The sequence below is a fragment of the Adiantum capillus-veneris genome, chromosome 17 (assembly GCF_014529385.1).
Source record: "Adiantum capillus-veneris isolate H3 chromosome 17, ASM1452938v2, whole genome shotgun sequence".
NCBI lineage: Eukaryota > Viridiplantae > Streptophyta > Polypodiopsida > Polypodiales > Pteridaceae > Adiantum > Adiantum capillus-veneris.
In genome coordinates, this window is record NC_140947.1 from 103453139 (window position 1) to 103478421 (window position 25283).

Here is a 25283-nt window from a genome sequence, read left to right on the forward strand (position 1 = left end):
TAACAGGGCTAATTGTAGACATGTAGTAGTGTTAGTGTGTATACACGCTTCACCAAGGGCACTTTTCTCCCACTGGGTTTTCCCCCCTGGACATCTGGTGTGAAAGGACACCTTATCTCTTAGGGTCTCATATAAGCTTTGTAGCTCCGAGTTTGAAAACACTCTATTATTCTAATACAGAGAGATAGACTACAGAGATCTCGTACGTAAGCTTTGTGTCTTTTCCTTCTCCATCTTCTTCCTACTCTGAGTTGCTATCTTCCTTCTGTTTCTTGTTTCATCATCTTCAACAATTGGTATCAGAGCAAGGTGATTTCCAGAGCCTCTACTTGCGTTTTCGCGTCCGCGCGTGCAATCGCAGTTTTCAGGCAGTTTTTGGAAAATTTGCTCGTGGGAGCATCCTCGACGTTCTGGGAGTATTCTCAATAGATGACCTGAGGTTTAACCCCCCTTTTGAAGCCGTTCGAGCCCTCAGAATTTTGTTCTGAGCAGCGTAGCAGAAGTTACTTTTTGGAGGCGTTTAGATTAAGAGGGTGCGCCTTTTGACAGATTTTCTTCAGGTAAACAGTTCTTTTGGGAAGCAGCTTGTCTTAGCTTTGTGCTGAGATTTTGTGTAGAGTTTTTCTTGCATTGGAGAGGAGATTTGTGAATCTCTTGGAGGTTCTTTTGCTCTCTTGTGTGCATCCACAGTATGACTCAATCTACGAAGAAAGATATTTTTGGTGCGTTTACATCCGAAGACAAATTGGATGGTACCAACTATTCTCTTTGGTCTTTTATGGCCCAAAATATTTTGGTTGGTAAAGGATTGTGGGATTATGTATCTGGAGATGAAGTTCGTCCAGGTAGCATTGCACCTGCCACGCCTGGTCGTGGTGCAGCTGTTGGTGCAGGACCCTCACAAGTCACTCCAGAGCAAAAGAAATGGGATACTAAAGATGCACAAGCTATGGCTGTGATTTCCTTAACCATAAAGAGGAAAATCACACCACATATAAGATCTTGCAAAAATTTTGAGGATGCTTGGGACACTCTGCAAGCTATGTTTGGAGGAAGAAACGCTGCCATAATAGAGTTTTTGAAGAAACAACTTGACAAAATACAGATGGACGAAGGTAACGATATCGTCGAGCATCTTACAAAAATGAGGGATCTTAAAGAGCAATTGCTTAGCATTGATGAAGTGATTCCAGAGAAGGACTTGGTTTCCAAAACACTCAATTCACTACCACCATCTTATTTGACTTTTCAGACTTCTTTGACTCTGTCTTTGCGAGCTAATCCTCAGCCTCTTTGTTTTGAAGAGTTAGTGGCTTTGCTATTGCAGGAGGATCAATCACGTAAGAACAAGTCTTTACAGGTGGTTCAGCTTCTGGTGATTCTTCTACAGCTAAAGAAGAGTTTGCAAACTTTGTGCAAGATTCTTATGCTTTCTTAGTATGTTCAGATTTTTCTGCTTATAGTGTTTACGAGACACAAATGATTTGGTACTTTGATAGTGGTGCATCCAGGCATATTACTTCAAGGAAGGATTTGTTTTGTTCATTGGATGCAGCTCCAGCAGGAAAGAAGGTGACATGTGCAAATAATGCTTCTTATCCAATCAAAGGCATTGGTAAGATTTTGATTACCATTTCAGATGGTTCAGATTTATGCTTGCCAGATGTCTTATATGTTCCAGGGATCAAGAACAATTTTTTGTCTGTATCCTCTCTTGCAAAAAATGGTCTTCGGGTCATTTTTGAGGATGACAGATGTGTTGTACGAGATCGAGAGAATGGTTATTCTCTTATCACTACAGGTACGCTGGAAAATGGACTATTTGTGCTAGATCGTTATGAAAAGCAGATTCAGGTATGTATTGCAGAAACAAAGACTCAGGCCATGCAGGATGCTGAGTTGTGGCATGCTAGATTTGGGCATGTTGGTTATGGTAGTTTGATGACTTTACAACGTCATAATATGGTGCATGATTTGTCTTTATTGGAGATGCCACCAAGACATGTATGTGAAGGTTGCGTTCTTGGAAAGATGCACAGATTTGCATTTTCGTAGGATGGTTCAGTTAGAGGGACACGAAAGTTGCAGCTTGTACACAGTGATGTATGTGGTCCTATGAGGACGCCATCTATGGAAAACAGCCTTTATTTTGTGACCTTCATTGATGACTTTTCCAGGTTTTGTTGGGTGTATCCACTCAAAGCAAAGTCAAATGTGTTTGAAATTTTTCAACATTATGTCGCAATGGTTGAAAATGAAACAAGTTGCAAAGTACAGACTCTTCGTACCGATCGAGGAGGTGAATACATGTCAGGTGAATTTAAGGATTTGTTGGGAAAGAAAGGCATTAAACAGCAATGCACTATGCCATACACACCACAATAGAATGGTGTTGCAGAAAGGAAGAACATGTCTTTAATGGAGACGGCTAGATGTATGCTCAAGGCTAAGAGTTTGCCTCATAAGCTATGGATGGAGGCAGTTGCTTGTGCAACACATGTTTTGAACAGGTGTCCTACTCATGCCTTGAAGACCATTACTCCATATGAAGCTTGGTATGACAGAAAACCTTCAGTCAGTTATCTTCGTGTTTTTGGTTGTCTTGCTTATGCTCACATCCCTTAGCAGTTACGTGGGAAGCTTGATGATAAGGCAATCAAATGTATATTTGTGGGGTACAGTAGTGGAAGTAAAGGTTATAGACTTTACAATCCTGCTACAAACAAGATTTTTGAAAGTCGTGATGTAATTTTTGCAGAAACTACTACTCAACCTATGGTTGCTTTTGATGTACCTCATATGCAGACACATGATGTATTTGAAGGTTTGCTTCCTTCTTTTGTGGAGAATCAAGAATCACAACAAGTTGATAATCTTGATCAATCTTTTGATCAGCATGTGACACCTCATGATGTAGAGGAAATTGTGCGTGAAGAGCAAGAAGTTCTCAGGGAAGAAAGAACCTTGCCTAAATGGGTTCAAAAAACTTTGCAGGATAGCAAGTTGGATGCATTGTTGCCACGAAAAACAGGTGATGGTACTACTTTTGGCAGAGAGCAAGTAGATTTGGCTTGCTTTAGCACTCTTTGTGAGCAGATGAGCCTGATTCATTTGAACAAGCTTTAGAGTGTGTTCAGTGGAAAGATGCTATGCAGCAAGAAATTGATTCTATTCATAAGAATCATACATGGGATCTAGTGGACTTGCCTACAGGTAAAAAGCCTATTGGTACAAAGTGGGGTTTTAAGGTAAAAAGGAAACAAGATGATACTGTTGACAGGTACAAAGCAAGGCTTGTGGCAAAAGGCTATGCGCAACAGAAAGGCATAGATTATGATGAAACCTTTGCTCCTACTTCTCGTGCGTCCACAGTTAGATCACTAGTTGCATTTGCTACTCATCATGGTTGGAAAGTGCATCAGTTGGATATCAAAACTTCTTTTTTGAATGGTGATTTGCAAGAAGAAGTTTATGTAAGTCAACCAAGTGGTTTTGTTGTAAAAGGTCAAGAGAAAAAGGTATGTAGATTAAGTAAAGCTTTGTATGGTCTCAAACAGGCTCCAAGAGCATGGTATGAGAAGATACATACTTATTTGATTGGCCAGGGATTTCAGAATAGTCCAACAGAAAGTACTTTGTATGTCAAAAAGAGAGATAGAGTTCTCATTATGCTAACACTTTATGTGGATGATATGCTTCTTACACGCAATACTGCAGATGAAATTGAAGCGTTTAAAGATGCTTTGAGAAAAACCTTTGAGATGTCTGATCTTGGTTTGCTACATTATTACTTGGGTATTCAGTTTGTGCAATCAGAGGATGGCATATACATGTTGCAGGCAAAATATTTGCATAAAATTTTGGACAAGTTTGGTATGCAAAATTGTAAACCAATCTCTACACCCGTAGAAACTGGATCAAAGTTGAGCATGCATGATGCTGGAGAACCTTTTGATGTACATACTTATGCAGCAGCGGTTGGTTGCTTGATATATTTGGCAGGCAACACTCGTCCAGCTTGAATAGCTTTAATGACCCCCTTAGGCCTTCCCAACGACCAATTGGCCCTTTTGCAAGTGGGTTCCCACCGAGAGAATAGAGTCAACTCAAGCACACACACACACACACACACACACACACACATACACACACACACACACACACACACACACACACACACACACACACACACACACACACACACACACACAGTTTTAGGATAATGACGATACTAAATGATTAGGTTATCAAAAGGATTGAAGAACAGAGGTTGATAGCTCAAAAATGAAGCTGAAAAATAAAGAATTTGTGCGGGTAATTGATTCACCAAATAAACTTCAATCGAGATACTTGAGGGCTCAATAGAAAGACCCTGCTAAGAGCTTTCTCCACACACAAGTGATATGTCCAACATGTGCTAGCTGAGAGGGTAATTGGAGCTCAAAGACACCCATAAATTGTACTAAAATGCAACTAAATGAGATGAAATTGATTGACCATTAATTGGGATTAAGGAGTTTCCCAACTAATCTAGCATAGAGTTGATGCAGATTCAACCCTAATCAATATTAATCGACCAATGGAGAGTAGTGGCTCATTGGATTACCAAGAACTTGCCCACACATAAAGTGATTAGAAAATTGAATAAGATGATCCTAACTAATGAGATTAGGAGATGTTAATCCCTTACAAGCTCTGATACCAATTGTAAGAATTAGGGGGGATAAGAGAGAGAGAGAGCCATTCATGATAGGGACATGCTAATAAAAAGCTTAATCAACTAGGGTTAAGTAATAGCGATTAGGCTAGAGTGTGAACACAAATGAAACTAGATTAATAATCCACAGAAAGAGACTACAAGAGTGCTCTTATATAGGAGAGCTGGAGGGTAGTACAATGTGTAGTACAAGTGTCCACATCATCTTCCACCTAGGCATCCACATGTGTCCTAGGGCAACTAAGCATCCTAGTAGAGTAGAGGTAGTTCCCACTCATAAACTAAAGACCACAAACCCAACAATTTACCAGAAAGATCAAAGAAGAGATTGAAAAACTAAAGGAAGCCGAATTCATTTATGAAATTGAACACATAGATTGGGTGTCTCCAATTGTGGTAGTGCCCAAGAAAAATGGAAAATTTCGAGTGTGTGTCAATCTCAAGAAAGTGAATGCAACTACCATTAGAGACAACTTTCCTCTTCCAATCAGTGAGCATGTTTTAGAACGAGTTGCAGGAAAAGAATCTTACAATTTTTTAGATGGATTTTTGAGATACAATCAACTTTTGGTTGATCCCAAGGACCAGCATAAAACTGCCTTTGCAACTGAATGGGGTATTTTTGCCTATCGGGTTATGCCTTTTTTGTTAACTATTGCTCCTGCCACCTTTCAAAGATCTGCGAGCCATGCTTTTAAAGAATATCTCAAGAATTTCTTGGAATTATATATGGATGGTCTATGTATACACTCATCAATCCGGGCTGATCATTTTGAACACCTCAAAAAGGTATTCGAAAAGTGTAGACTTTATAGGATAAATCCTGAAATGTGCACATTTATGGGTAGACAGGAAAAATTCTTGGACATATAGTGTCTAAAAATGGTATAGCTACTAATATGGATAAAATTCATGTTATTGCTAATTTGCCTAGACCGAGAACTGTCAAGGGGGTTCAAGCCTTCATGGAACATTGTGGATATTACAGACAATTCATTTACATGTACGCTATAATTTCAAAACCCATGTATAGCTTGATGACACACTTTGAATGGACTGATGAGTGTGAAGAATCCTTCATGAAGCTAAGGCAAGCTCTCACTTCAGCTCCAATACTGAAAGCACCAGATTGGAATAAGATATTCCATATACATGTGTAGATGCTTCCAATTTTTCCACCGGGTGTATACTAGCTCAATAAGGAGATGGCAAAATTGACTTTCCTATTTCTTATGCTAGCCGACATTTGAACATCGCAAAACGGCATTATACCACCGAAAAAGTCTCCCCTTGGATTTTGAGCTATGGTGGTGACAATGATGATTATGATGAATCTCACCGACTCCAATCTAGGAGGCCACTGCAATCCAGGAGCAACACATGATGTCTCTAATCCAGGAGACTCAACATCTCTGGTCCAAGACACAATATATCTCCCCTTGACCTAATGAGGTCCAATACCATGACTTCATTACAAGGAGAAAATAATTTTCTTAGAGTTTTTAAAACATCAGTGTAAACAATGTTGCTGCTGCCAACCTCTTCTTCTTCAATCATATTTGTTGATGCTCGGTTGCTGCCACTTCTTCTACTGGTACTAGCTCCTCGATCCTTGAAGAAGCAATTTGAAGCAAGATTCCTAGTCTTCCCTCAATTGTTGCATGCCTTGGAAGAGAGACAATCTTTGTCAATGTGTCCTTGCTTCCCAGAGTTGAAGCATGCCTTGATGTTGTTGTTGGATGAGGTCACAAAGGCTCCTCCCCTTGCAATGAAAGCTCCTCCTGATGATGATGCTGGACTTGCACGTTTCTTCTCCTCCTTTTGCAAAGATCTGATCACGTCTTGAAGCTTTGGCTCTGGCTCTCTCTCCTCTAGAATGGTGACTATGTTGTCATATGCTTCATGTAATGCATTAAGAAGTACCGCCACTTGGTCATCTTGAGGGATGGTGCACTCTAGGTAGGTGAGTTGTGTGAGAAGACTCTTAAGCCTGTTGACTAGGCTGGCTATGTCTTCATCATGCTCCATAGTTAGCTTATGTAATTGATGTTTCAAACTCACTTTGGAATTCTTGGTCTTGCCACCAAAATTGGCTTCTAACACATCCCATGCGTCTTGTGCACTTTCACATTTCCCAATGAAATGAATGTAGTTGTCCTATAGCAAAGTGATAATGATACCTAATGCTTGCTCATCCTTGGATAAAGCTTGTGCATTAGTAGACCTTGTTTGTACCCCTTCACTCCTTGGTTTTGCTTGATGACTCCCCATATTCCCTTTTTCATTGAGTAACCCCGCAATTTTATCTGCCATGTGTGGAACCCGACCCCATTGAACTTTTCTATCCCCTTTTCACTCATTGTGGAGAGGTCGTATCACTTGGAGACTCTCCAATGACAGTGTCTAACTCCGTTCAGATGCATAAACTAAAGCATAAGTTCTATGGTGTGAAGAGTAGGAAGTGAAATTGAGTATTTTGGGTGGGAGCGGTGCTGAGACCTTGAGACTTGGCACTTGGTGCACTAGAGGCCTAGGTGTTTTGAGGTTTGAGGCTCTTGAAAGTCGCAAGAACGGGAGCTCAGTAGGGCGGCCGGACAACTTGGCTTCAATCAAAAATCGGAGGATGGGGGCGCGGGTGCAGTGTAGACAGGCCAGTCAGCCGGTTTGGTCGGCTACAGCAGGCCACCAGACGGAGCGGACAGTTGGGTCTGTGAATAGCACAAAGACGGCTATGGACGGTTTTAGTCCGTTAGTCTGGACCCGACTTCTGTATGTAGTGCGCTTGAGCGAGTTTTTGAAATCTGCCAGTTGGCGCCCCCTTAACTGGCTTTAATGACCCCCTTAGGCCTTCCCAACGACCAATTGGCCCTTTTGCAAGTGGGTTCCCACCGGGAGAATAGAGTCAATGCAAGCACACATACACACACACACACACACACACACACACACACACACACACACACACACACACACACACACACACAGTTTTAGGATAATGACAATACTAAATGATTAGGTTATCAAAAGGATTGAAGACCAGAGGTTGATAGCTCAAAAATGAAGCTGAAAAATAAAGAATTTGTGCGGGTAATTGAATCACCAAAAAGACTTCAAACGAAATGCTTGAGGGCTCAATAGAAAGACCATGCTAAGAGCTTTCTCCACACACAAGTGGTATGTCCAACATGTGCTAGCTAAGAGGGTAATTGGAGCTCAAAGACACCCAAAAATTGTACTAAAATGCACCTAAATGAGATGAAATTGATTGACGATTAATTGGGATTAAGGAGATTCCCAACTAATCTAGCATAGAGTTGATGCAGATGCAACCCTAATCAATATTAATCGACCAATGGAGAGTAGTGGCTCATTGGATTACCAAGAAGTGGCCCACACATAAAGTGATTAGAAAATTGAATAAGATGATCCTAACTAATGAGATTAGGAGATGCTAATCCCTTACAAGCTCTGATACCAATTGTAAGAATTAGGGGGGATAAGAGAGAGAGAGAGCCATTCATGATAGGGACATGCTAATAACAAGCTTAATCAACTAGGGTTAAGTAATAGCGATTAGGCTAGAGTGTGAACACAAATGAAACTAGATTAATAATCCACAGAAAGAGACTACAAGAGTGCTCTTATATAGGAGAGCTGGAGGGTAGTACAATGTGTAGTACAAGTGTCCACATCACCTTCCACCTAGGCATCCACATGTGTCCTAGGGCAACTAAGCATCCTAGTAGAGTAGAGGTAGTTCCCACTCATAAACTAAAGACCACAAACCCAACAATTTACCAGAAAGATCAAAGAAGAGATTGAAAAACTAAAGGAAGCCGAATTCATTTATGAAATTGAACACATAGATTGGGTGTCTCCAATTGTGGTAGTGCCCAAGAAAAATGGAAAATTTCGAGTGTGTGTCAATCTCAAGAAAGTGAATGCAACTACCATTAGAGACAACTTTCCTCTTCCAATCACTAAGCATGTTTTAGAACGAGTTGCAAGAAAAGAATCTTACAAACTTTTAGATGGATTTTTGAGATACAATCAACTTTTGGTTGATCCCAAGGACCAGCATAAAACTGCCTTTCCAACTGAATGGGGTATTTTTGCCTATCGGGTTATGTCTTTTGGCTTAACTATTGTTGTTGCCACCTTTCAAAGATCTATGAGCCATGCTTTTAAAGAATATCTCAGGAATTTCTTGGAAGTATATATGGATGATCTATGTGTACACTCATCTCCGGGCTGATCATTTTGAACACCTCAAAAAGGTATTCGAAAAGTGTAGACTTTATAGGATTTTCTTAAATCCTGAAAAGTGCACATTTATGGGAAGACAGGAAAAATCCTTGGACATAGAGTGTCAAAAAAGGTATAGCTACTAATATGTATAAAATTAATGTTATTGATAATTTGCCTGGACCGAAAACAGTCAAGGGGGTTCAAGCCTCCATGGGACATTGTGGATATTACAGACGATTCGTTTACATGTACGCTATAATTTCAAAACCCATGTATAGCTTGATGACACACTTTGAATGGATTGATGAGTGTGAAGAATCCTCATGAAGCTAAGGCAAGCTCTCACTTCAGCTCCAATATTGAAAGCACCATATTGGAATAAGATATACCATATACATGTAGATGCTTCCAATTTTTCCATCGGGTGTATACTAGCTCAATAAGAAGATAGGAAAATTGACTTTCCTATTTCTTATGCTAGCCGACAGTTGAACATGGCAAAAAGGCATTATACCACCACCAAAAGGAAAGGACTAGGAATGATCTATGAAGTAAAAAAGTATAGAAATTACCTATTAGCAAACGAATTTATGTTCGTTGTGTACCACCAAGCCTTATTGTACTTGGTCACCAAGACAGATCATTTGCCAAGGGTTGTTTCAGGAGAACCACCTAAAGGAGTAGATGATGAACTACCAAATGCATATCTCTTCTCTGTCGAGATGATACCTTGATGATCGGAAAACATGGTATCATTGATGAGCATAGCTCAAGTGGATTCGCAAATACCACTTCCTATTACAATCGGATTGATATGAGCAATTGTCTATGTATCAATTACTAGCTAGAAGGTTGTACAAAGAAATCAAGAAGGAATATTGCTTTTATGCATTAATCTTGAGGATAAAAACCAATACCTAAGTCAAACACATATTATAGTAGTTGGGCTTCACTTTGCGGAAGACCAAACTATGCAAAGGATCTTGAGACTTGGAGTATTTTGGCCAACTATGAGGAGGGATGTTCATGCTTTTGTGAAAGATTATCCTCAATGTCAAAAACAAACACCCATACCTCATGTCACATTGTTACAAATGTTGCATGTTCCTAAGTGGAGTAACTATCTAGTTACTTACTTATCAAGCCAAACATTTCCTCAGGATATGAGTAAACGCCACCAAAGAGCAATTGAAACTGAAGCAAGAGACTATGCTCTTACTAGAAACCAATTGTATCAGAGAGGTAAGGATCAACACTTGCGTCTTTGTGCAAATGAAAACGAACACATTCCTATTATAGAACAAGCACATGTTGGATTAGCGGGAGGTCACTTTTCTAGCGAGACCCCTGCAAGAGCAATCTTAATGGCAGGTGTCATAATAATCAATATCTAATTCTCCTAAATGATTTTCTCATATTAAACTGATCATTTAATGTGGGGAAGTGCCAAGGGAGAAAAAGCTAGAATATTGGTTAAGTTAGCAGACCGGCCACAGTAGGGATCCAAAGGAGGGAAAATAGGGATCCAAAGGGGGGGCCATCTGCAAAAGAGCCATGTGAAACAACGGGCTAAAAAGACCCTAAGGTTCAGCCCATTAAGACTTCCAAAATGCTAAGGTTCCAAAATTCAAAGGTTGTGTCCAAAGGTCAACCTTAGGGAAAATTGGATGCTTAGTGTGTGTGCCCAAAAAGTCTTTCTGCATCCCTACATGGGAGGGGGCGAGCCCCAAAGCTAGGGGATGAGAGAGAAAACCACACACACACACACAGGCTCCCTTTACACAAAGGGAATGAGGGACACATGTCAGCTCCCTAGGCCAGATGCCCACAAGGTGTGCCCAATTCCTATTGGAAGACCCTTGAAGTGGACCAATGAGAATTAAGCTAGAGTAAATCTAGTTTAATTAATTTAAAAACATTTAATAAAAGAAACCAATAAGAATTAAGTGTCCTAGAAGACTATTGGGCAGTCTCCCAAGGGGTCCAATGAGCATTCAGGAGCCCCATGGCTTGCCTGATTCCTATTGGCCAGGAGGCAAAGGGGTCCAATGAGAGTTTAGTTTAATTATTTAATTACCTAAAGCTCTCACAAAAGGGGAAAGGGGGACACATGTCAGAAGGCTATCACTTATGCTGCTTAATCCCTATTGGCTTGACCTGGGGAGGTCCAATGAGGCAAAAGCCAGCCTAACTTAGCAGCTAGGGCTCGCCCAAGAGAGAGAGGGGGCTGATTTTTGCTTGGCATTGACACACACACTCTCACACTTGACCATGTGTGAAGGAAAAACACTCTATCTCCTCCCAAGCTTTAATGGAGAGCTCATCACCTACTCCAAGCTTGTGAGATAGAAGCCTACATCAACACTCTCTTGGCATGTGGATGCAAATCCAACCAAGAGCCAAGCTTCAATGCATGCTCATCTTCTCTACCAAGCTAATTACTAAGCTAAGCTATGCTAATATGAGTGATTATGTGAGGAGATGTACTTCTTTCTCGTAAGATACTTCTTTTTCCTCTCAATCTACTCTCATACCCTGCTAGCTCTCACCATCTTCGAAGGTGTGTGAGGTCTTGGGTCTGAGAACGGGGATAATTCAAGTTGTGTTTGATTAAGTGTTTTGCTTGGTGTATGAAGCTTCCATCTTCATTGCACTAGCTAGTCTTGAAGGAACACAAAGAATTGTATTGTACAATGTCTCTCTTGATGGGAGAAACCATAATACAAAGCCTTTTGGAGGGGGGACCGGCTCCATGCAAATCCGGTCCTCAACTGTTGTCAATAGTTTAATTGCTCTCTCTTTTGAAAGTATTGTCGATGCTATTTAACTAGGTGTTATGCTTTTTGTTGCTCTCTCCACCCAAGCACTCTTGTAATTATCATTAGGAATCTATTCTAATGAAATGCCCACTATGTTCATGCTAATTTCCGCTACAAATAAGATTTTAGGCCATTAAATGTTACATTGGTATCAGAGCTCAAGGTTTCTCTTTTCTTGCTCAAGAAGGGAGGTCCTCAAGCTAGCTACAAATGGTTGGTATTATTAATTGCCTGTGAGTAAGTAGAATAGGGATTTTTCAGCCTTGCAGTGCGCCTGCCTTTGTGCAGTTAACGGGGCATCACCGTCGAGAGCTATGGTCTTAATAGTGGAGTCCTACGGGGCTTGCCTACGGCTTAACCACTATTGAGCTATTAGAAGCTTGACAGGAGCCGGTGCTGTTTTGGTGTCGAAAGACCCTCTCTTCTATTCCTTGCAATTAATGGTATTCGAGCCGCGGGTACAGTAGCTTGAGTGCTTTTTCTAAAGGGGTAAAGAGGAGTAGCAACTAGGGCTTGAAGTGCCAAAGTACACCTAAAAAGTTTACACCTAAAAATTGTTAGAATGGCTGACAATATTAAAGAGAGTGAAGTTAATGTTGATAACTTTGATTTTGCTCATGAGCAAGCTACTAATGATGCTTCAATGCTTGTTAATTATCTTGTTTCTAGGCTTCAACAAGCCATGGGCAATCCATCTCTCCAAAGTGAAGTGCAACGGCAGCTCCGTGCTCACGGGATTCTCCAAGCTCATCACCATGACGAGAGAACACCTAGGAAGCCTCCTTGTGAGACTACCAAAAGAGGTCTCTCTCCGATTCGGGAAGAAGAAGAGAATCCATATGAAGGGCTCAAGAACTTACTTCTTGATGATGCATCTCCTTCCCAAAGGAGAACTCAAGAGCCTCCACCGAAGGAACGAGAAAGAAGCGAGTCTCCCGCCACCTCGGCGGAGATGGCTCCACGAAGACGGCGGGCTAAACGCTCTCCATCACCACCAAAGCGGAGAAGACCATCACACTCTTCTCCACGCCATAATTCAAAGAGGGATGATAAAAAGCAAGAGAAGAAAAAGGCGAGAAAGAGGACACCCTCTTCTCCATCTTCTTTATCCTCTTCCTCTTATGAAAGCTATGGTGAAGACGACAAAGATCAAGACAAGAAAAAGGCGAGAAAGAGGTCACCCTCTTCTCCACCTTCTTCAAATTCTTCATCTTCTGAAGAAAGTGATGGTGCAACTTTTGAACCATCAAAAAGAAGAGGCCATAGGAAATCCTATGCCGCATGGAAGAGGTCGTCCAAGCTGAAGAAATTCAAAGAGGGAGGGAAGAGCATCTCTTTCCTTACCTATGATGGTACCTTTGGTGCTACAGACAAAGTTTTGGCCTTTATCCAGCAATTCGATGCGGCGTTTGGAGATGAGGGCTTCACGGAGTCCTCTAAGCTACGCCATGTAGCTATGCACTTTCAAAAGTCCGCCAGACAATGGTGGTCTAGCCTACGAGCCAACGGTGAAGCTCCACGAACATGGAAGGCTTTAAGAGCTTCCATTATGAAGCAGTTTTTGGCCACCGATGCCAAAGACAAAGTACTCACCGAATGGTGAAGCTTAAAGCTCTCTCCCAATGAATCCATCCACAAATATGTAGACAAGTTTTGGGACTTACAACTCAAAGCCACTGTCTTCAAAAGGTTGGATTTTGGAGAGCAAAAGCAACAATTTTGTGCGGGCTTAACCGAAGAAATGGCGGAGTATGTCAACTCCCAAAGGCCACGTACCATATCGGCGGTAATACATCATACTATGGTGGCCTCGCGAATCAATTTCCAAACGGGGGGTAAAAGAAATAATAAGCCCCCGGAAAACAAGGGTTCCAATGAGCCTAAGGGGAAGGACAATGTCCAAAAGTCTCCTAAGGGCAATTCCAACAAAGCCAAAGAGAAGGGAGTTTACAAAGGAAAGAATAAACTCTCTCCTGAAGAGCTTGAGCGTTATCGTAAAGATAACCGGTGTTTCAAGTGCGGCGAACAAGGGCATGCGTACCGCGCTTGTCCCCAAAAGAACAACCGCCAAGATCCTCCTAGAGCTTCTTTGGTTGAAATCCAAGAGGAGGAGATTCATCAAACTCACCACAAAGGATCTCCTCTATGCCATGCTTGGGGAAAGGTAAGAGAACATGATGCTTTTATTCTCTTTGACCCTGGTTCTACTCACAATTTCATATCTATGGAGTTAGCCACCAAGCTAGGCATACAATCCTACGAGATGGGAGATATCCTACCCGCAGACAGTGCCTTCAAGGGGCAAGAAGCTTCAGTCACTCCCTTAATCGGGAAATTGAGGCTTCATGTCCAAGGCTATGTGGACAAAGAGGATTTCTTTATCTCTCCTCTCAAGCATGAGGATGTAATCCTAGGGGCACCATGGTTTGACCGTCTGGCTGCCCATGTTAAATTTCCTGAAAGGAGAATCTCCTTTAAGTTCAGGGAAAAGGACATGTATATAGATGCTAGGGAGATGGGTAACACCATCCCCATTGTACATACACCAGCTTTCAACAAGTCAATAAAGAGCTCTATTTCCGTGTACATGATTTTTGTTAAAGATTCTCAAAATGAACCTAATGCTTTAGCAAAAGAAAATAAAAGCAACCAAAAGGAATTAGAGTTATCCAATTTTCTCAAGGGGTTTCAAGATGTCTTTATTGACGACATCCCTTGTGAGCTACCTCCTAAACGAGGTAATGACGACCATGCAATTGAACTTCTTCCAGGAAGTTCACCGCCTAACAAACCTCCTTATAGAGTTTCTCAAGCTCAACAAGAGGAGATTATGCGGCAAGTGCATGAGTTAATTGAGAAGGGCATGGTTAGGCCTAGCTCATCTCCATTTTGCTCACCTGTGCTATTAGTGCAAAAGAAAGACGGCACATATCGTATGTGTGTCGACTATAGAGCACTAAATAGGATCACTATCAAGAATAGGTTTCCCGTTCCACGGGTAGAAGACCTATTTGATAAGCTACAAGGATCGACCTACTTCAGTAGGATTGACCTAAAAAGTGGCTATCATCAAATAAGGATAGTTGATCAAGACATTGTAAAGACCGCATTTCGTACTACATTTGGTCTTTACGAATACATTGTCATGCCTTTTGGCTTGACTAATGCACCAGCCACATTTAACCGCTTGATGGAGAAGCTGTTCAGACCTCATCGAACCTTCACTGGAGTGTTCTTTGATGATATTATCATCTACTCTAATTCATTAGAGGAACACAAGCAACACCTCCAGGTAATATTTCAAGTTTTAAGAGAGAATAAACTTTATGTTAATCGAAAGAAAAGTGAATTTTTCTTGCAAGAGATTCAATATTTAGGTCACATTATCTCTCAAGATGGAATCCAAATGGATCCATCCAAGTTAGAGGTAATAAAAGGATGGCCTAAACCAAGGAATCTTCATGAACTAAGAAGCTTTATAGGTATGTGTGCATACTATAGACGCTTCATAGAAAAGTTCTCACAAATTGCGGGACCATTACATGACCTAACAAAGAAAAATGTTAGGTATACGTGGTCTGCTAAGGAGAACAATGCTTTCGAAAAGCTTAAAGAAAAGCTTATCTCTCAACCTGTGCTTACACTACCGGATCTCTCAAAACCATTTGAGGTCCAATGTGATGCTTGTGGTGATTGCCTTGGGGCTGTTTTGCTCCAAGAAGGGCACGCCATAGGCTATGAGAGTCGAAGGCTCGACCCTGTTGAGCAAGCTCTAGGCATATACGAAAAAGAACTCCTTGCAGTTCTACATGCCTTAGACTCATGGAAGCACTATTTATTGGGGACTCCTTTCATTCTGCGAACGGATCACCAAAGTCTTAAGTACTTCATGACGCAGACCAAGCTCTCCGACAAACAAATGAGGTGGGCAAATTTCCTTTCGCAATTTCATTTTCATATTGCTCACATTGCTGGCAAGCATAATCAAGTAGCCGATGCACTCTCAAGACGACCGAGAGTGAATGCGGTTTCCATAGCAACTCACAATGATCTATCTTCAATGATAGATGAGTATGCTATTGATCCCGATTTTAGAGATGTGATTTCAGCCCTTGCATTAGGGAAGAAAGAAGAACCATTTACTTTACAAGATGGTTATCTTCTCTATGGCAATAGACTATGCGTTACTAACTCACTACGTGAGAAAGTAATGTATGAATCTCATGCTCCCCCATATGCGGGGCATAGAGGGATTCAGTCTACCCTAAAGGGAATTGAAACATATTTCTATTGGCCTACCATGAAAGTGAACATACATGAGTATGTTTCCAAATGTGTGGTATGTCAAAAGACAAAATTTGATAGAGGGAAGCAACTTGGATTGCTTCAACCCTTGCCAATCCCTAATTCACCGTGGGAGAGCATATCCATGGATTTTATCTTTGGATTGCCTAAGTCTATCCATGGGAATACGGGAATATGGACGATAGTAGACAGGTTTAGTAAACAAGCTCATTTTATACCTGTCAAAAAGACTATCAAAGCCCATCAAATGGCAACCCTCTTCATTTCACAAATTTTTAAGTACCATGGCTTGCCAATGTCCATAGTGTCGGATAGAGATCCTAGAATGACCAGTAATTTCTGGAAGGGTCTCTTTGAGAATTTAGGAACAAGGCTAAACTTCTCTTCGGCCTATCATCCACAAACTGATGGCCAAAGTGAAATAGCTAACCTAACTATTCTCGATCTACTAAAAGCCTATGTAACGGAAGTAGATCAAAGATCCCAATGGGAGAAGTACTTACCCTTAGTAGAGTATGCTTACAATAACACTGTACATACTTCTACAGGAAAAGCACCTTTCGAGGTAATTGAGGGAAGATCAAAAAGTCCCTTGCTACTTAAGGTACATGGGAAGATCTTCGCTGCAGATGAGTATAGCCGAGACCTACAAGAATCTTTCCAAAAGATTAAGGATGCTATCTCTATCTCACAGCAAAGGCAAAAGGCTGATGCTGACAAGCACAGAAGAGCCCAAGCCTTTAAAGAAAACGATTGGGTCTTGTTAAAGTTTCCCAAGGCTCGATTAAGGCACACGACGGGCAAGAATCCTACGGGCCACCAAAAGTACTATGCTAAACTAGCAAAAAGGTACTATGGTCCCTTTCAGATTCTTAGGCCAATCAATGAGATGGCCTATCAACTTAAGTTGCCCAATCATTGGCTCATACACAATGCTTTTCATGTGAGCCTTTTAAAGCCTTACAAAGGAGAGCCACCTCAAGAACCAACTATTGAAGACCCACCGGAGATCGAGGACCACGAGGAGGTGCTGCAGCCCGAGTCCATTCTCCGACATGAAGACAAGGTATTAAGAGGCGGTAAGACTATCAGACGATATCTTATTAAGTTTAAGAATTATCCTTTTGAAGATGCTAGATGGATGCAAGGCATACAATTAAAGGATAACCTAAACCTTGTCAATGCTTACAATGCTTCCCAAGAGTAAGCAAATGTACAAAATGTTAAAAATGAACAAAAATTTTTGTCTTATAAGACTCTCTTTTTCTTGATTTGTGCACAAAAATGAAGTAGTATGCATGCTTAGATCAAGTTTATGGGGACGACGTCTCCCAAACACCAAGTAGAGCTTGTCACTCTACTATGGAAGACTGATAGGACTAATGTGCAGACATGCTTGCGGCAGCCTCAGGCTCTCAAGCGCCAAATGGACTAGTCATCCATTATGGAATGATGTCGTAGGGTAACATAGGGATCCTCTACCCGCTAAGAAAAGGACTCATGCATATGCTTTATCTTCTCTATACCATAGTCGAGGACGACTATGATTTCAAGAGAGAGGTAATGTCATAATAATCAATATCTAATTCTCCTAAATGATTTTCTCATATTAAACTGATCATTTAATGTGGGGAAGTGCCAAGGGAGAAAAAGCTAGAATATTGGTTAAGTTAGCAGACCGGCCACAGTAGGGATCCAAAGGAGGGAAAATAGGGATCCAAAGGGGGGGCCATCTGCAAAAGAGCCATGTGAAACAACGGGCTAAAAAGACCCTAAGGTTCAGCCCATTAAGACTTCCAAAATGCTAAGGTTCCAAAATTCAAAGGTTGTGTCCAAAGGTCAACCTTAGGGAAAATTGGATGCTTAGTGTGTGTGCCCAAAAAGTCTTTCTGCATCCCTACATGGGAGGGGGCGAGCCCCAAAGCTAGGGGATGAGAGAGAAAACCACACACACACACACAGGCTCCCTTTACACAAAGGGAATGAGGGACACATGTCAGCTCCCTAGGCCAGATGCCCACAAGGTGTGCCCAATTCCTATTGGAAGACCCTTGAAGTGGACCAATGAGAATTAAGCTAGAGTAAATCTAGTTTAATTAATTTAAAAACATTTAATAAAAGAAACCAATAAGAATTAAGTGTCCTAGAAGACTATTGGGCAGTCTCCCAAGGGGTCCAATGAGCATTCAGGAGCCCCATGGCTTGCCTGATTCCTATTGGCCAGGAGGCAAAGGGGTCCAATGAGAGTTTAGTTTAATTATTTAATTACCTAAAGCTCTCACAAAAGGGGAAAGGGGGACACATGTCAGAAGGCTATCACTTATGCTGCTTAATCCCTATTGGCTTGACCTGGGGAGGTCCAATGAGGCAAAAGCCAGCCTAACTTAGCAGCTAGGGCTCGCCCAAGAGAGAGAGGGGGCTGATTTTTGCTTGGCATTGACACACACACTCTCACACTTGACCATGTGTGAAGGAAAAACACTCTATCTCCTCCCAAGCTTTAATGGAGAGCTCATCACCTACTCCAAGCTTGTGAGATAGAAGCCTACATCAACACTCTCTTGGCATGTGGATGCAAATCCAACCAAGAGCCAAGCTTCAATGCATGCTCATCTTCTCTACCAAGCTAATTACTAAGCTAAGCTATGCTAATATGAGTGATTATGTGAGGAGATGTACTTCTTTCTCGTAAGATACTTCTTTTTCCTCTCAATCTACTCTCATACCCTGCTAGCTCTCACCATCTTCGAAGGTGTGTGAGGTCTTGGGTCTGAGAACGGGGATAATTCAAGTTGTGTTTGATTAAGTGTTTTGCTTGGTGTATGAAGCTTCCATCTTCATTGCACTAGCTAGTCTTGAAGGAACACAAAGAATTGTATTGTACAATGTCTCTCTTGATGGGAGAAACCATAATACAAAGCCTTTTGGAGGGGGGACCGGCTCCATGCAAATCCGGTCCTCAACTGTTGTCAATAGTTTAATTGCTCTCTCTTTTGAAAGTATTGTCGATGCTATCTAACTAGGTGTTATGCTTTTTGTTGCTCTCTCCACCCAAGCACTCTTGTAATTATCATTAGGAATCTATTCTAATGAAATGCCCACTATGTTCATGCTAATTTCCGCTACAAATAAGATTTTAGGCCATTAAATGTTACAGCAGGCATATGGCGGCCAACACTTTTTGTGGATGCCATCTTCTACCACTTCATAGCCCATCATCTACAAGCTATCCATGGCTATGGTTGCAACACATATGGAAGCTTTCCATAGCTGCTCATAATCTAAATTCTCTCTCTCTCTCTCTCTCTCTCTCTCTCTCTCTCTCTCTCTCTCTCTACATGCTTTCCTATTTTCATCTCCACCTCCATTGTCCTCTCTCCCTAAGATCTCCATGGCTTCAGCACTTGTGGAGACTTTACCAAGCACCTCTTAAACCCTTTCTTCTACTACTTCATAGCCCATCATCTACAAGCTATCGATGGATAGGCTGTAGCATTGGGGTAAACTTCTTTAACCCTCTTTTACCCTTTTAGGTACACCTCTTAGCTCATCATCTCCAAGATTCCCATGGCTGGAGCACCTACAAAGAGTCTATCAACCACCTCTTGTCTCCTTTCCATGGCTGCAGTATTGCACTCTAAGGTTATCCATTGAAGGTTTAATCCTCTGTATCTCCCTCTCTCCAAAAACATTTACGCTCTGGTCGTGCAGAAGGCCTCTGTCCAGAAGGCAGCAAGTTTGGGCCAGAGAGGGGATCCCCCCTATGGCCCAAACTCGCTGCCTTGTGGACAGAGGCCTTCTGCACCACCAGAGCCAAAACAGATAGCATGTTTGTATTTCAACTGGCAAATAAGACCCAACAAAGTAATCACTGATAGTTTTTTTGCTACTAGTGGCTTCCCACCTTTTGTACCTATGGAAGACCGAGAGAAAATCAAAATTCCTTTGATTGACATCTGGAAGGCACTAGATATGCTTGTTTTGTCCCAAACACTGTTAAAGAACCCTTTCCACAAGACATCATTTTGGCCAAAATAGATATTATGTGTGCATTTAAACAAATGGCACTTGAAGCCTGTTGTGAAGGTTTTGTAGCACTAGCCAACATAATACTCATCCACAATTCCCCCCCTTCCCGTCTCCCCCACCGTGTTCACTGGCATGGTGTGCAAGAACCACCCGACAATGTACAATAGACCTATAAAAAGTTATTGAACACAAATCAATTACAAAGAGCTTAAATGACATAAGAAGCGACACATTCCAAAATGAGTAAGCATCATCTCATTTCCAAATTTGAAGTCATCACATATCCATTGCAAAAAGGTGTTGTTGTACATATTACTAGTAGCTACAAGTTCGCCAGTATCTGACAGGCTAGTGCCAAATCTTTTTGCATTATAGTTACATTCTTGGCATGGATGGCACACAAGTTGGAATCCTCAAATGAACCCACCAAGTATGCCTTTGTGGCTTCTTGAGTCCTTTGAGGCCGATGGGCTGCATGCATAACTCACTGTTGTAGCTTTGCACAATCTCCCCGCATGTCCGTGCAAAAGGAGCCCTCCGGATGAGAAGTTCCACACACTTTTAATAATGTTGAATATGAGCAGAGGCTCTGCTAAAACGGCATATTGTGCGAGGCTGCCTATGTAGTGTTGCTTGCTTGTCTTGCTGTAAAACTTTGTTTTGTGGCAACGCTTGGAGGGTGGGGCTACATCCTCTAGGACAAAATTTTTGTTGCTAGACTCGTATTCTTGAGGTCTTAACAATAAAAATATGACACTCATTCTCTCTAGCCATCATTGCTTCACAATTTGGCATGCATCAAGCTTGAAGACAAACACCAACTTAGCTCCAATCATTGCAAGAGAAGAAAGGCAAAAAGTGAAGGTCATACAACGAGAATGAAAGCCAAACGTCACATGATTCTTTCCTCACCATTAGAAGGTAGAGCATAAAAGAAAACCATTGCTTGTTGAAACCTCTTCAAATGGACAAAATATTATTTGACATAGAGTAAGGAAAACCCTTGTCAATATTATCAACACGATTCCTTGCATTGGTAGCTTTCTTAGCACTTTGTGGAGATTGTATAAAGAGATAGATGAGGGCATTGTCTCCTCGATGTGTAAATATTGACCTAGATCTGAGAAAAAATCTTCATTGGAGGCCCCTCTAGCAAGTTTCACCTTGCATGGCGTCGGGAATACATTCTCAGTAACTCCTCAGTCCCTCGAAGCGTTCTTGAAGAGGCCATGTAGTGTAGTGTAACCCTTTGTACTAATTCCAACTTCATCACATTTCTTCTACAAATCAACATCACTCACGAGATTAGAAAACTTACACATCACCTTCTTGGTTACAATAAATAGATATGTTTTCCTTTTGGTATGTGCAGGAGTGCTATGACATCTGACTTCTTAAGGAAACTAGTAAGCAAATGAATGGGATCCTCTTGGCTTTGGCTACCACATGTCTCTTGGATGAAATTACTGCAATAAGAATGTAAAACAAAACAATCACCACAGAAGCGACTTCATACATGTAGGAAATGTGATAGGGTATTAGAAAATGCACCTTGTAGCTATAACTCTTCTCATCCAAGCACCACCTTTGGGAGCAAGAGTCTCTATGGATGAGAAGATCCTCTTATGCCCCCTTGCACCTAAAGGTGTCGCTTTCAAATTAATATGGTACCCTCAATATTTGCAATCTTACCATCCTTCTCTTCCACACGTTGCTAAAGAGTTTGTGCTTCTTTCTCCACATGAATGATCCTTTGTTGTGGCAGACTAGAATTGTTATGAATGATAACTTGATGTTCATGCATCCACCATTGCACGCTATGAGCTTTGATAGTGGACAACCGCTTGTAGTAGCCAAGTAGACCTAGCTCCCCTCTACCTACATATTTCAAGAAGATAGGGAGACTATTGAATGTTGGATACACATTAACTAAAATGTCATTGGGGTAGAGGCAACCATCCACCCAAAGGTCCTCATCTATGTGACCCTGCACTGTGACATTGTTGTGCTATTTGTAATTCATAAAGCTTGGAGGATGCAAGCTCTTTTGACAACCAAAGATGTACACGTTTTGTTTTTTTATCGTGACGATCGTGCTCTGGATGGGAGATTTGTATTGTCATTTGTATCCATATCATGGAGAGATGGGGTTGTGTAGCATAGAATGAAGGAGGTAGAGAGGGGCCAAGGTAGAGATTATGGGCTGCAAAGACCATTGTGTGCTATCAACTCTAATAGACGACAATCTCTTGCAATATCCAAGAAGACTGTGCTCTCCTCTATCTACATATTGTAAGAATAAAGCAAGCCTATTGAATGTTGGATACACATTGATGGCTAGATCATTAGGGTAGAGGCAACCATACACCCAAAGGTACACATTGGTGTGACCTGCACCACGGCGTTGTTGTACAGTTTGCAAGTAATGACGCTTTGAGGGTGCAAAGTCCTTTGGGGTAGCCAAACATGTATAGAAACCGTTTTCGAACTTGACGATCTTGCTCTAGATGGGAGGTTTATATTGTCACCTAGCTCCATGGCAAGGAGAATAAAGTTGGCCTCAAGCAAGAGTGGAGAGTTGCAGCAGAGCCACAGAGGGGAGAGGTGAGCTATGGGATGGAGAGCTGCAAGAGAGCTACAGAGTGGATAGGAGATCTATGGAGTGGAGAGATTTGGAATGAAGAGCTGCAGGAGACCTATGGAGTGGAGAGATATGGGATGGAGAGCAGCAGAAGAGCTATGGAGTGGAGAAGAGGGCTATGCAGTGGACAGCTGCAGGAGAGCTACAGAGAGGAGAGGAGAGTTATGGAGGGGAGAGCTTTGGGATGGAGAGCTGCAGAAGAGCTATGGAATGGAGAGCTGCATGAGAGATATGGAGTGGAAAAGAGGGCTATGGAGTGGAGAGCTATTGGGGGGACAGCTGTCACAAAGCTATGGAGTGGACTTGCAACAAGGAGAGGGAAGGAGGAAGATTGTGTGTTGAAAGGTCGGAGAGAGAATAGAGAGGGAGAGGAGTAAGAGAGGAAAGGAGGAAAAGTGTGAGTTGAAAACAAGGAGAGAGAAGAGAGAGGGAGAGGAGTGAGAGAGCGGAGAGTGATTTTGGAGGGAAACAAAAAAAGGTGAGAAGTTTGATATTTAGCAGGTATAGTAGTGAGATTTTCAGAGAGAAAAATGATTTTTGGATATACATATAGGTTGGGGAGAAGTTTTGAGTAAAAGTGAGGTGTTCTCGAGCTTCCGACCCTCAAGAAAAATATGGGGACCGGGAAAAGGAAGGCCAAAAAAGGGTTTTTTTTAAAGTTATAATGGGGGTTTTTTAAAACCTTAGAGGCTATCCTAAGGGGAGGCACCCCATTTGCTGCCACATGGCACCAGGGTCGTCCCACATGCGTTGTCAAGAGCGAAGAAGCCGGACTATTTCACCTGGGCCGTGAGCCCTCAGTAGAACACAAAGGAGGTGAAGGAGCTCCTGTGAGCTCGTGGCTATGGAGGGCGGCGCTGTGGACACTTGCGGCTCTGGGCGACGGCTTACTTGGCTGTTTTGGCTATGAGGGGCAACGTCAAGCACGCGCCCGTGTGGGAAATCGGGACATGGCGGCGGTGGTTCCACTGCTGACATGGCAGCGCTTAGGGGGTCCGTTCCCGCGGGCCATGGGCCCTATCTTTTGAAGGAAACAGAGGGAGGAGGCATTAGCGACATCGCTAATGCCCCCCCTCCCCGAGGCACAAGTAAGAGGGCAGTCCCATAGAGCCCCCAGGCATACAAGGCAAAGAAAGGGGCCCGCCTTGTGTTCAGAAAAGGGCAAGGACCAGTCGAGCAAGGGCCGGACCATTTCAAGGGCCGTCCGGGTAAAGCAGAGGCCAAGGCAAAGCAAAGGGGCCCATTCCAAAGCATGTCCGAGCAAGGGCCAACAGAGGTGAACCAAGTGCAAGAAGACCAAGGAGGGCCATTTCAAGGCCGGCCAAGTAGAGAAAAAGAGCAGGGGTAAAGCGGGACCAAATGAAGAGAGAGAAATAGAGGAAAAGCACTAGTGGAGCCGGGCAGAGATGGTCAGAGGGTAAAAATAAATAAAAAGAGGCAGTACAAAGGGTAGGCCCCAAAGGGGGTAAAAATAATGAGGGAAAAAATAATAAAAAATAGTAAAAAACCAAGGGTCAATAGCGACGTCGCTATTGCACCCCCCCTAGTGCAAAAGAGAGAGGAAGAGAGCAGATAGAGTAAAGCGGTTTCCCCCCTCCAAAAAATGCCAAATCAAGGTGCCAGATGGACTAATTAAAGGGTAAATTCCCAATTAAAGGCCCCCCCTATAAAAGTCAAAATTGGATCAAATTAGGGGCTTCTTCCCTAGCTTTTTTGGTGTCGTTTGAAGCCTGCAAAGTGGAGTTCTCTGACAAGCTAGCCCCTTTGTAATTTTTTCTTAAAAATGGTCATAGCGATGGCAGTGCAAGCGAGTGTACATGCTTTTTGAAGTGCAATCAAACCACAGTTGCCCCCCCTTGTTGTTGTTTACCCTTCCCCCCTTCTCTTTCTCCTGCTTTCATGTTTTCCCTCGGTGTCGGCTGTGTGGAAGTGTGCATCCCCCCGGACCAACGGTGTATTGTGTGAGAGAGTGAGATTGAGTGGTTGTGTGTGTGTGTGTGTAAGGGTGTAAGGGTGTGTGTGTGTGTAAGGGTGGAGACAGGCCGTGGCAGTAGGTGTGCATTGTGTGGTGGATTTGTGGGGTGTGTGAGCAGTGAAAATTGGGCAAACGGTGGTCTGCTAGTGCAAAGTGTTTCTTTGAAGGTGTTTTCCGAGAGGATAGGGGTGTTGTGGATACCCTGAGCTATAAAGAGGCCCTTGTGTTCGTGTCAGGCATGTACCCCCATTCCCCCTCTCCACCGTCATCCACATACTACCGATTCTAGTGTCCCATACCACTAGAATAAGCAGTATATGTCATACCCTGATGAATCAGGATATCATTGGTCACACTCATCATAATCAATTCGCATCAATCTCAATCCAATTCCATAAATACTGTCGCAACAACCCACAAAAATTCAAGTCCAAATATCTGCCAACATATATCCGTTTCAAATCCAAAATCCAAAATCACTTTCATTATGTACCCGGGTAACAAAATCATACCAATTACAGTGGTGGTCAGCCACTGTAGCATGATTTT

The 25283-nt window shown here is 42.2% G+C and overlaps 1 pseudogene; it reads left to right on the plus strand.

Annotated features, from left to right (window-relative positions):
• The first annotated feature begins 778 nt into the window (after positions 1-778).
• On the plus strand, positions 779-23136 carry LOC147437802 (uncharacterized; annotated as a pseudogene).
• The last annotated feature ends 2147 nt before the right edge of the window (positions 23137-25283 follow it).